General features: G+C 42.0%; 1 pseudogene; it reads left to right on the top strand.

Annotated features, from left to right (window-relative positions):
• The first annotated feature begins 370 nt into the window (after window positions 1–370).
• Window positions 371–1,436, top strand: LOC118664138 (annotated as a pseudogene).
• The last annotated feature ends 9,936 nt before the right edge of the window (window positions 1,437–11,372 follow it).

The following is an 11,372-nucleotide window of genomic DNA, read 5'->3' as shown; positions in this document are numbered from 1 at the left end:
ATTGAGATTGGGGTGGCATTGAGCATATGGGGTATAGGAATGGGCAAACATTTTATTATATAGCTTTTCATATTTTGTAACTATATAAATGCATTATTTATTCAAAAGATTAAGTATATATATGTTCATATGTGTACATATTAGATGGTAAAAATAGTGGCTATCACTCTGTATTGACAAATGTTTTATTTTCTTTTTTCTATATGTGTACCTAAAATTTCTCTAATAAATAAATTTTCCTTTTACAATTAAAACAAAAGAGGAAGCCAAACATTTTTTCCAGTTTTTCTTTTAAAAAACTAATTCCTTCTCCCTTTCAAAAGGGAGAAGGAAACTCTCATTTGTGGAGTTTAAAGAAGTGTCAATAACGATGCCAGGGCTTTTTCGGCTTTCGGCTCAGAGGAGGCTGAGGTGCAACTTTCTTCGGTCGACCCGAATCTGGGTTCATCTGACACCAGCTGCCTCCACCATGGCGCCACCGAAGTTCGACCCCAACAAAATCAAAGTCGTATACCTGAGGTGCACCGGTGGGGAAGTGGGTGCTACGTCTGCCCTGGCCCCCAAGGTCAGCCCCCGGGGCCTGTCTCCAAAAAGGTTGGTGTTGATATCGCCAAAGCAACCAGTGATTGGAAGGGTCTGAGGATTATAGTTGAAGTATAGTAACCTCCATCTTAAAATTTAAACTGCTGTTTAAAATTTTAACCCTGCCATGCGGGCTTCTGTAAACGTTTGCTTGCTTAAACAATAGGGAAAATAAGACTACTCCCCATTCCAGAGAGGCCATAAACTACGCCCCAGACAGAGCTGTCAGTGCTGGTGCCAGGCCAGGCCTTCAGATATGGCCTCATGGCCCTGTCCCAGCAAGCAGGTCATTTTCTCAGAAGGCCTGGAAGTCTCATTCCAAATTTGGAAAACAAAGAGCTGAAAAACATATAAATTGAAAAGACTTCCACTATATTGGGCCCCAGAATTTGAGAAGAAAGAGTTCCTCTGGACCCGCTAGCGCTAGCGAAAATGAACAGGACTCCAAATAAATTTAGCTTATTGATTAAGGCGTCTTCTGATTTACAATATAACACAGTGAAACTGACCATTGAGAACAGACAGGCCCAGGTTGAAGTAGTGCCCTCTGCCTCTGCGCTGATCATCAAAGCCCTCAAAGAACTGCCAAGAGACAGAAAGAAGGAAAAAAAAAAAAACCATGAAGCTCAGTGGAAATATCACTTGTGCTGAGGTTGTCAGCATTGCCCGACAGATCTATAGCTAGAGAACTCTCTGGAACTATTAAGGAGATCCTGGGGACTGCCCAGTATGTGGGGTGCAATGTTGATGGCCGTCACCCTCATGACATCATAGATGATATCAACAGTGGTGCCATGGAATGTCCAGCTAGTTACGAACTACAAAGAAAAATGTTTCAATTAAAGATCATTTGATAACCAAAAAAAAAAATGAGGCCAGGGATTTCAAAAGTTTTTCTTGGGCAACCAGCCAGAGCACAAGAAAGGAATCTAAACACAATGGGCTTCCGGCTTCCCTGAAGCTCTTTCCTGTGGTGCTTAAGATGGTTCTTCGTCCTAGCCGGCTTGGCTCAGTGGATAGAGGTTCGGCCTGCGGACTGAAGGGTCACGGGTTTGATGCTGGTCAAGGGCACATGCCTGGGTTGCGGGCTCAATCCCCAGTAGGGGGCATGCAGGAGGCAGCCAATCAATGGTCCTCTCTCATCATTGATGTTTCTATCTCTCCTTCTTCCTCTCTGAAATCAATAAAAATATTTTAAAAGCAAAAAAAAGATGGTTCTTCTCAAACTTTAGTGTCTACACCAGTCACTTGGGAACCTGTGATTCTGGTGTGGCGACGGTTTACGGCAACGTTCTCCTGCCCCTTCTAGCACATAGTCCCCATCTACAGGGCAGGACTCCGGACCTTAGAGTGGCCCACAGGCCAATTTGCCTTGTGCAAAAATTAGCAGTATGGTTATTTAGTTCAGTTAGTTGTCTCATTTAAAAATAAAGAGACAAACATAAAAATAAGTGAGAGATAACAAACAAAAAGCTGTACTTGCCGTGGCCCTTGGGACATCTCACCACTGGAACAAGTTGGCTGCTGTGGGGTAGGTGAGGGCTCTGTGGTTTTGTTTCAGCCTCATCTAGGCCTTTAACGTCAGTACTTGGCTTGAAGACGATAATTCTGATTCTTCTGAGATTAGAAGTCCCCCTCATCCAGAGATGATGCCAATGAGGCCCTGGGATTCTAGTCTTAGCTCAGTCACTTAGGAGCAATATTGCTTTGGGCAAGCCATTTCCGCCTTCTGGCATTCAGAGTCCTCATTTGTAAAGTGTGGCTGATGAGCTGGTGGTGGGTACAATATCTGAGGCTGATTCAACTAATTGGGCAAGCTGCCTCATTTGTACGTTGTCCTCGGAGCCTTGGGGAGCTGTCGAAGGCTTAAAAAAGAAATGGGAGAATAATACAATGCTACATAGAAGATGAGAAGAAATCCCACAGGTTGCCTAAAATTGGCCAAATGATGTTTATGTGCAGCTGCCAGACTTAAGGCGAATTTCAGTTACTCTCACCAGCAGAAGAAAATCATTCCAAAAAGCAAGGCCAGACGTCTGCTTGCTCTTCAAACAAATGATTGAGTTTAGCAAACAAAACCTTGATTAGAGGCCATTGTGGAATATCGGTTATTGCAAATGTTTAGATTTTTATAGAAATGCTTGAAAATTATTACACAAAAATTCCATATCTGTGAACCTAACTCAGGTCTCTCATATGCTAAGGCCTGCGGTCAAAGCATGAGATGTGAGTCTAGTGAACATTTCTCTCCTGAAATTAATAACAACTTCTGTGCTGGGTGCTTTACATGCATTGTCTTGATTTACTTTCACCGCAGCAATGAGATAGAGAGCGCTATTTTATAAATAAAAAAAGGCAGCTCAGGGAGTTAGTGAACTTGCTGGAGGTTGTACAGGTGGCTGCTGACCTGGATTTTGAACTCTGCCTTGACTTCTTGGCTCTTAACCTTGAGCTAACTTAAAGCAGAAACAGAGGACAAGCACCAATTTTCAGTTGTTTATCACTCAAAAATCACTCGGTATTCATCCTTTACCCATCACCCATGTACATTAAATATAAAACCTCAGTCTGTAACTACTCATGAGTGCATTACATACTTGGTGAGGAGTCACAGTTGAAGAACATATCATGTATTTTTAGGGTGTCTGTCAAAGAATGAATAATCTTAAAATACAGCCTTACATATATTTTTAGATTATCAGTTTTATACTGCCCTTGAATGCTTATAATTAAAATTTTAATATACATCTAAATAAATGTTTCACTTTCATATATATATATATATATGTAGTAGATATTAGACATTTATGAATTCATTTATTTCTTATGTGTGCCTAATTTCAGGATCATGTGCCGATGTATAGATCTTTTATGACAGTTTTTTATTTATTTATTTTAAATTTATGTTATTTTTTCCTTTTCCATTTATCCCCTCTGTGCCCTTTTCCACCTACACCCACTGTTTGTTTGTTTTTAAATAAGATCACAGACAGATAAATATAGCTATAACTATATTTCATAGGTACCATAGTGACACCTTGTGGAAAAGCATGTTGAGTCTCATCTGTATATTTCTGTGTATTTTAAAACCATTTTTTTTTTCTATTTACAAAGTGAAAACTCTCATCGGACTCGGTTTGAGTGTTGACCATTGAAATATAGTTTGGCTCTATACAAATTTAAGATAACAGGGTTTTGTATCAATTTCCAATACTTTGAAACATAGTAAAATATTTCTGAATTATAACTCGTCTAAATTGGTAGAGTTGCTAGAAGTGGTCCTGATAGCAACACTGCAATTTTTAAGTCAGGCTTTTACACGTGACCCTTGTTTCCATTTATAGAATGCGAATGAAACAATTTCCTCTGGGGATGACTTTGGAATACAGGCATACTTCCTTTTATTGTGCTTTGCTTTATTGCGCTTCACAGGTGTTGCATCTTTAAAAAATTGGAGGCAAGATCTTCCACCATCAAAAGATTATCACACACGATAAGCGAGTCAAAGAAAGACAAGTATCACATGATCTCAGTCATATGTGGAATCCAATGAACAAAATATACTGATGAACAAAATAGATCTAGAGACATGGAAGCATGAGACAGATTGTCGAATCTCAGGGGGAAGGCATGAGGTGGGTGGGAGGGAAGAGATCAACCAAGGGACTTGTATGCATATATAGCCATGGATACCGACAATACTGAGGTGAAGGCTTGGGGTGGGGGCGGGGCTAGAAGCAGTCCATGGGGCCAAAAAGGGGACATATGTTATACTTTCAAGGATAAAGATTTTAAAATATAAATAAGTATAACCTGGGGAGGAGGGGAAGTTTACCACTAGCTTTATCACAATACTCACTTTCCGGAAGTGGCCCAGAACTGAACTGCAGTGTTCCAAGATATGTTTCTGATTTAATTTGAAAGCAGCTAGAAAATAATAATTTTTTCCATGATAGAAATGTATACTCCTACAGGTTATCTTTTGAAAAATTCTAACAGTCAAGACTTATTAACAGAAGATTGTTTCCTGAGGACCCAATAAGTAAATATTTATTGCGTGTTCACCGCGTGCAAGGCATTCTGCAAGCTTTCTCTCTGTGGCCTCAGTATAACACTGTTTGGGTCAGCTGGCGAGAGCATGTGTATTACCAATGCTGAGGGATGATTTTAGTCACGTGGAGATGAGTTTTCTTATTCTGTGTCTTGGGAGTAAGTATGATAACATGGAAAAACAATGACCTTTTAAATCAAACAAAAACTGAGTGTTTTTCTTTTCTTTTACTTATTTTTTTCTCTTCCTCAAGCCAGGTCCTGGGTACACATACATTTTTTTTTCATGATGCTCTATCTCTTATTTATTCATTTTGTGTGTGTTTGTATTGTTACTATTGTTTTAATACTCGGAGACATTTTAAAAGGATGTTACATTAACCTGGGAAGACAAAAAAAATCCCAACTTTTTTCATTAGGTTTGATGTATCTAAGAAGTCAGAACAGATGTGGTTCCTGATTGTGAAAGGGACAACACCCGATAAATTAATTTTATTTTCACCTACTAAATTACTTACTTACTATTTATCACCACTAGAGGGCATCTGATGCCTGAGCTAAATACAATGCAAGGCTGAAAGTAAACCCTCTGTTAAAATAAGACATCTTCCATCAAAAAAGCTAATTGTGCTTTGTGGCATAGATATTCAAAAATTACTTGATGACAGTTTTTTAATGAAGTTAGTATTTTTACACTTTCTATTAAAACGTTAGATTAAAACACTTCCTTTTCTTTTCAATACAATGTAACAGCTAATTCTGTAATTAGAATTAAATTTGCAAATGCCAACTATAATAATGGCAATTATGGGTCAAATTATATTTTCAACTGCACCTGCCTAGGTTTTAAAATTTGGTATGCAATTACAAACAAACTTTCGAATATCTGGAAATCATGCAGAATTTGCTATGCGTAACTAGTCTTAATTATTATAAATCCCCAGTGTGTAATCATTTTTAGCACATTTCACCCAACAACGATATTTGAAGCACCCACTGTGTGTCAGGCACTATGGCGTTCTGGAGCTCCAGTCTAGTAGAAAAGATGGACTAGTAGACAGATGAGGAAACGGACTGTATTACTCAGTGTGCTGATGGGGAAGTGCCGATAAGCTGGGAGTCAGAACAAGGAGGGTGGGCTTCAGCCCTTCCAGGTAATTTTCTCTTCCTGGTAGGTGCCTGACTCAGACTAAAGAGATTCAGGATAAAGGATGAGTGCTGGCATACAACTGAAGTTTCAAATCCTGTTCCACCTCCTTACTAACTCTATGACCAAAGGCAAGTCTTTTCGCATCTCCAAGCTTTGATTTCCCTCTCAAAAAAAAAGCAGGAAGAAGAAGAAGGAGAACGAGAAGGAGAAGGAGGAAGAGGAGGAGGAGGAGGAGGAGGAGGAGGAGGAGGAGGAGGAGGAGGAGGAGGAGGAAGAGGAGGAGGAGGAGGAGAAGGAGAAGGAGGAAGAGGAGAAGGAGAAGGAGAAGGAGAAGGAGAAGGAGAAGGAGAAGGAGAAGGAGAGGAGAAGGAGAAGGAGAAGGAGAAGGAGGAGAAGGAGAAGGAGAAGGAGAAGGAGGAGAAGGAGAAGGAGAAGGAGAAGGAGAAGGAGAAGGAGAAGGAGAAGGAGAAGGAGAAGGAGAAGGAGGCTTCCATGGGGGATTGCTCTGAGGACCAAAGATAATGCTTACATTATAGTTGATGTAACAATTGGCACATAATAGTTGTGAGCTATTGTTACTGTAATTACTTTCATGTTATGACCAAGAAATAGAACAAGTTGGTTCCAAGTTGGGGTGACCAAGGTAACAGAAAGCACTTGCTTTCATTGTGTCCTGGTAGATGAGCTCCGGTGGAAATTAGTAGGATCCTTGGGTAAGAAGATCAATGGTTACCTACAGGAACTCGCCTCCAGGCTCTTGACCACTCTAACCAATAATTGTTTGTGCTTTTCCTCATTGATGGATTTCTTCCTTCTCTTTCTTTCTTTCTTTCTTTCTTTCTTTCTTTCTTTCTTTCTCCCTCCCTTTTGATGTTATGGAGGATCAGCATAGGGTGGAATGATATTTTTCTCTGTTTAAAAAAGCATTCCAGAAAGAAACGTTTATTTTATGTCTGTGTACTGATTTGGGTATTTAATCCATGGGTCTCTAGCATCATATCATACTCCAGTCCTGATTTCCTAAAAAATCAATTTACTTAAAGGATTGGACTGGATGAGATTCACAAATCATATTGTGTTTTCATTTTCTTAATCTTCTTTTTTATTACATTTGCTCAGAACTGGAAAGGCAACCACAAAAACCAAAACCAGATGGGAAAAACGAAGCCAAAGGAAAACTAAGCCCTGCTTACTAATAACTATTTAGGTCCCGTTTTTATCAATCTGTGATTCAGTAATGATAAGCACATATTTTGATAAGAGCCTAATAGCTCAACCCAAGCATCTCTAACATCATAGATATTTGTGTCATGACAGAGGATGAAATAATTCAGCAAACTGAGGTGGAGAGTTAAAGCTATTTTCCTCCCGGCTTTAAAATTGTCTGCTTTTTAAGTCACTATTGTGTGTCCCCTACCTACCTAGAGAGTCACAAAACAGATTCCTCCTTCAGAATTTCCCACGGGGAAAGGACCTTTGAGGAGGTCTGACCCTCTTTTGTCCTAAAATGCCATATCAGGGCTGGATTTGGGAAACAGCAAAAAAACAAACAAACAAAACACACACACACACACACACACACACACACACATACACACACAGGGTTTTTTTGTTTGTTTTGGTTTTGTTTTGTTTTTTTGAGTTTCAATTGGTGTGGGGGAAAGGGACTGACTGACTTGTTTTAAATAAAAGCCAAGTGTAGAGTGATGGATGACCACAAATGATCATGTTTTTCCTCTGTCCCGATGGTCAGTAACATCTCAGCCCCCATTTTTTTCCGATGAAAGACAGAGGGTTCTTGACACTTCCCTCTTGATCAAATGGATTTGTTTTCAGCTGATACAGTTCAAGTTGATCAAACAGCTTCTCTGGTGAAATAAACGACCCACAGAGAGACTGTGGGCTGAGCACAGAGGAGCAGGAAAGCTGGGTCGGGAAGAAAGGAGGAGAGAGTGTTATTTGATGATTGGTCTGTTATTTATTTTTCCCAGTAAATACAACTGCCGCTAACGCTATGTGTCTGTCTTAATGTATAAACTGGCTTTTCACAGGCAGTTTTATTTTGGTCAACCACATCAGGAATTCGTTTCTGGCGAGAGCTGGGCACCCCCCTCCAGCTGAGACAGGAAAAGCAGGCCAGGGCTTTGGTGAGCGCGACAGTGATTGAAGGGGAACGCTCCCGGTGGAAATGCCTCACCAGTGCAGCGCGTTCTCTGCTCCTCCAGGGATGGCGGAGAGGGCCGGGGTGGGAGTAACCGGTGCCCCTGCCTAGGGACACTCCCAGCAGCTACAGTGTCCTGAGCCCTCTCTGCCTTGCCCGATGAGCCCATGAGGGGGCCAGGCTTCACCTGGAAAACCTGATGGTAGTCATCACCGTGCTGGCACCTTTGTGGTTAACTATATGTCTCCGCTTTTCTTTAAGCATTTCGTCTACCCACATCACTCTTCAGAAGTTCCTTTTGTTCCTGAGATTATCCAAGTCTTTTTCTGGATCAGCAGAGTCCAGCTTCGGAAATTTAGGATTTCTCTAACAAAAGAGTCATCCCATGCATAGAAGATTGCTGGTTCCATTCTTTGTCAGCGCACATGCCCAGTTGTGGGCTTGATGCCCAGTAGGGGGCACACTGGAGGCCACCAATCAATATTTCTCTTTCACATCTCTCTCTCTCTCTCTCTCTCTCTCTCTCTCTCTCTCTCTTCAATCCTCTCTCTAGAATGTGTGTGTGTGTGTGTGTGTGTGTGCGCGCGCGCGCGCGCGCGAGCGCGCACATGCGCACACACATGCATGTGTGCTTCTCTCTTCGTCTGGTTGAGATCTAAGAGAAAACAACTTCTAAACTTCAATATATAGTCATCATGCCTTTGTTCTGACAGCCCTTATCTCACCCAACAACACACTGCCCCAGAATCCTGCCTTCTTCCCCACACATCCTTAATTACAGTGGCATGTCTGTCTTGCAGGTAACTCATCAAACATGTCTGAATGCCGGCTTCACACCAGGCAAGTACTAGGCACTGCAGGGATGCAGAGATGGTGGTAAAGTCAGACCCTGGCGTTGACTGGTGTTCTGTACTGAGTGTCCATTTTATAGACGAGGAGAACTTACTTTGGGAGGTCTAAGGATGGAATTTGAGGGGGTGGAGTGGAGTGGAGGCAGAAGACATGAATTTCCTGGTGTGTGTGTATGTGTGTGTGTGTGTGTGTGTACACATGAGCACCTACACACATTTTTTGGGGGGTGGGGGAGGGCTTTTCTTTTTCATAGTGTGTAGGAAAGGGTTACTATGAAATAGCAGATATGTCCCCTGCCCTCTGGAGTGTAAGGAAGGGAACCAGAATCGTGATGAGCAGGAGACTGGGCAGTCAAGGAGATGGAAGCAAGTGTAGGATGGAGGAATTATTTAAACACATTGTATTACGACTGACACTTAATCTACTTCTTCCCCTTCTTCTCCCTGTCATTTTCTCAGGCTGGCAACTGTTTTTTGTTTTGTTCTTTAACTTTTAAAATATATGACAAAAACAAAATTCCATTTTATATAAAAAATGTTTTAAAGGCATATCATTAAAAACACATGTTATACTTATGTTTTGTTATACTTATGCCTGGCAGCTTTTAAATAAGTTTCATACTGCCATTGTGGCTTAACCTACTTCTGAAAAAGTTGTTCCAAATACTACCCCCAACAAATGAGCACTTCCTTTTCCTCACTGCACCTCATATAACTGTGACAAAATGAATGACACATACAGTATCAGACCTGTATATGATTTAGAAATCATATAACTTTACCATTATATCAGGTTTAGGAGGACAGACGTAATGTACTAATTAAAACCCTAGATCCTTCAGAAAAAAAAGGGGTGGGTGAATTAAGACCTACTTACCTCTGTTCTGAGGATGTTTTTCTAGTTTCATTTCAAGTGGCCAAATTGGATGGTAACATGCCTTTTTCTTCTGAGCCAAAATTGTTGTTTTAGTTGGACTGGCCTGGAGGCCAAAGGCGGGACCTGAAGAGTTTCACTGGGTTTGCACAAGGCCCTGTTCCCAGGGCTGCCCGGAGCTCTCGGTGGACCTGCTGACTGCCATCAGGAGCCTGCTGCCCAGAACGCTGCTCTGAAGGTGAAACTGAGGTGATGCAAAGGTAGAACTACTCCCAGCCAAGCATGTTGCCGCGTCATGTTGCTTGGCCTGGCCTCCTTCCTGACAAGTGTTTGGCTGCTGCCTGGGGAGGGAGAGCATCCCTGAGGTTGAATCTCCTACTCCTCAACATCTCCCGTTCTGCCTTGTGGGGGACTGATCATTCCCTTGGCATATTCTGTTTAGAATCCCGAGGGAAGGACATGGCCAGCTTCCTGGGGGGGGGGGGGGGGGGGGGGGCCTTCACTCACTATCCGCAGCTCAGTCTTCATTTTCCCTGGATATCAACACCTGTTGACCTCACCAATCCCTCCATTTCTACAATCCTAGGACTCCTAAAACAACACCCAAAATTCGAATCTCTGGGATCCTCTCTTCTCTCCCCTTATTGCTCTGTGCTTCCTCTCCTAAATTTTCTTCCCATCGCCCTTCACTCCTCTCCCCTGAAGCCTTTCCCCTCTGTCTGCATAATCTTCATTTGATTGCAAATAAAATACCCTAAATCTCCTCAACACAGCACAAAATGTTGTCTTCTCCCCCTTCATGCTTTGATACTCTGACTGGTTACTCCTAGTTCAGTTGTTCTCCTGGGTGATATCAAGCGGCTTCATTTCCTCCCCTTGCTGTCCCAACCCTATGGTTTGTCTTTTCAACAATCTTTCCAGTACTTTCATCATCCCAGCCACCTAGCTTCTCTACTGTGGCCACTCTCAAACTCTCAGTCTTGGATCTTACCAATCGCCTGTCTTCTCTACTCCTATTCTTACACTTGCTGCACATGTCTGGAGAAAATCACCCAGCTGTTCAGGTCAACCTCATTACACAACCATGGTCTTGAGCCACAGTTTCTCCAAACTTGAAACTTCTCAAGTTCCCTCCCCTAGATTAATTTGACCTAGTCCACTAAGAAAAATAAAAACTATGTGTTCTCAACTATTTGTAGCCACGTTGCCATATGTTGGCGTCAGAACCTCACATTCATCTCCACTCCTACAAGCTCCAAGAAAGGGGTGTCCCTTGTGTTTGAGGCTAACCAGTTTCCATGTACTCTGGTCTTTTCTCCTTCCTCTGCAAAGACTCCTCTGTTTCTTTCTTCAAACTTTGTTTTTATTGATTTCAGAGAGGAAAGGAGAGGGAGAGAGAGATAGAAACATCAATGATGAGAGAGAATCATTGATCAGCTGCCTCCTGCACGCCCCATACTGGGGATCGAGCCTGCAACACGGACATGTGCCCTTGACCAGGAATCTAATGGCGACCTTCTGGTTCATAGGTCAATGCTCAACCACTGAGCCATGCTCGCCAGGCCTCCTCTGTTTCTTATCCCTCTCTCTTCCCGTGGCTATCACAGCTCTCTCTCGGCTGGTTCTTTTATGTTAACTCATGAATGTATTCTTTCCCAGTTCTGTGAGGAAAACCTTACAATTCTTATTGATACTGCATGGTTC

This window comes from Myotis myotis, unplaced genomic scaffold, assembly GCF_014108235.1.
Source record: "Myotis myotis isolate mMyoMyo1 unplaced genomic scaffold, mMyoMyo1.p scaffold_m19_p_10, whole genome shotgun sequence".
Taxonomy (NCBI): Eukaryota; Metazoa; Chordata; class Mammalia; order Chiroptera; family Vespertilionidae; genus Myotis; species Myotis myotis.
This window is presented reverse-complemented; position numbering and strand designations above follow the sequence as displayed.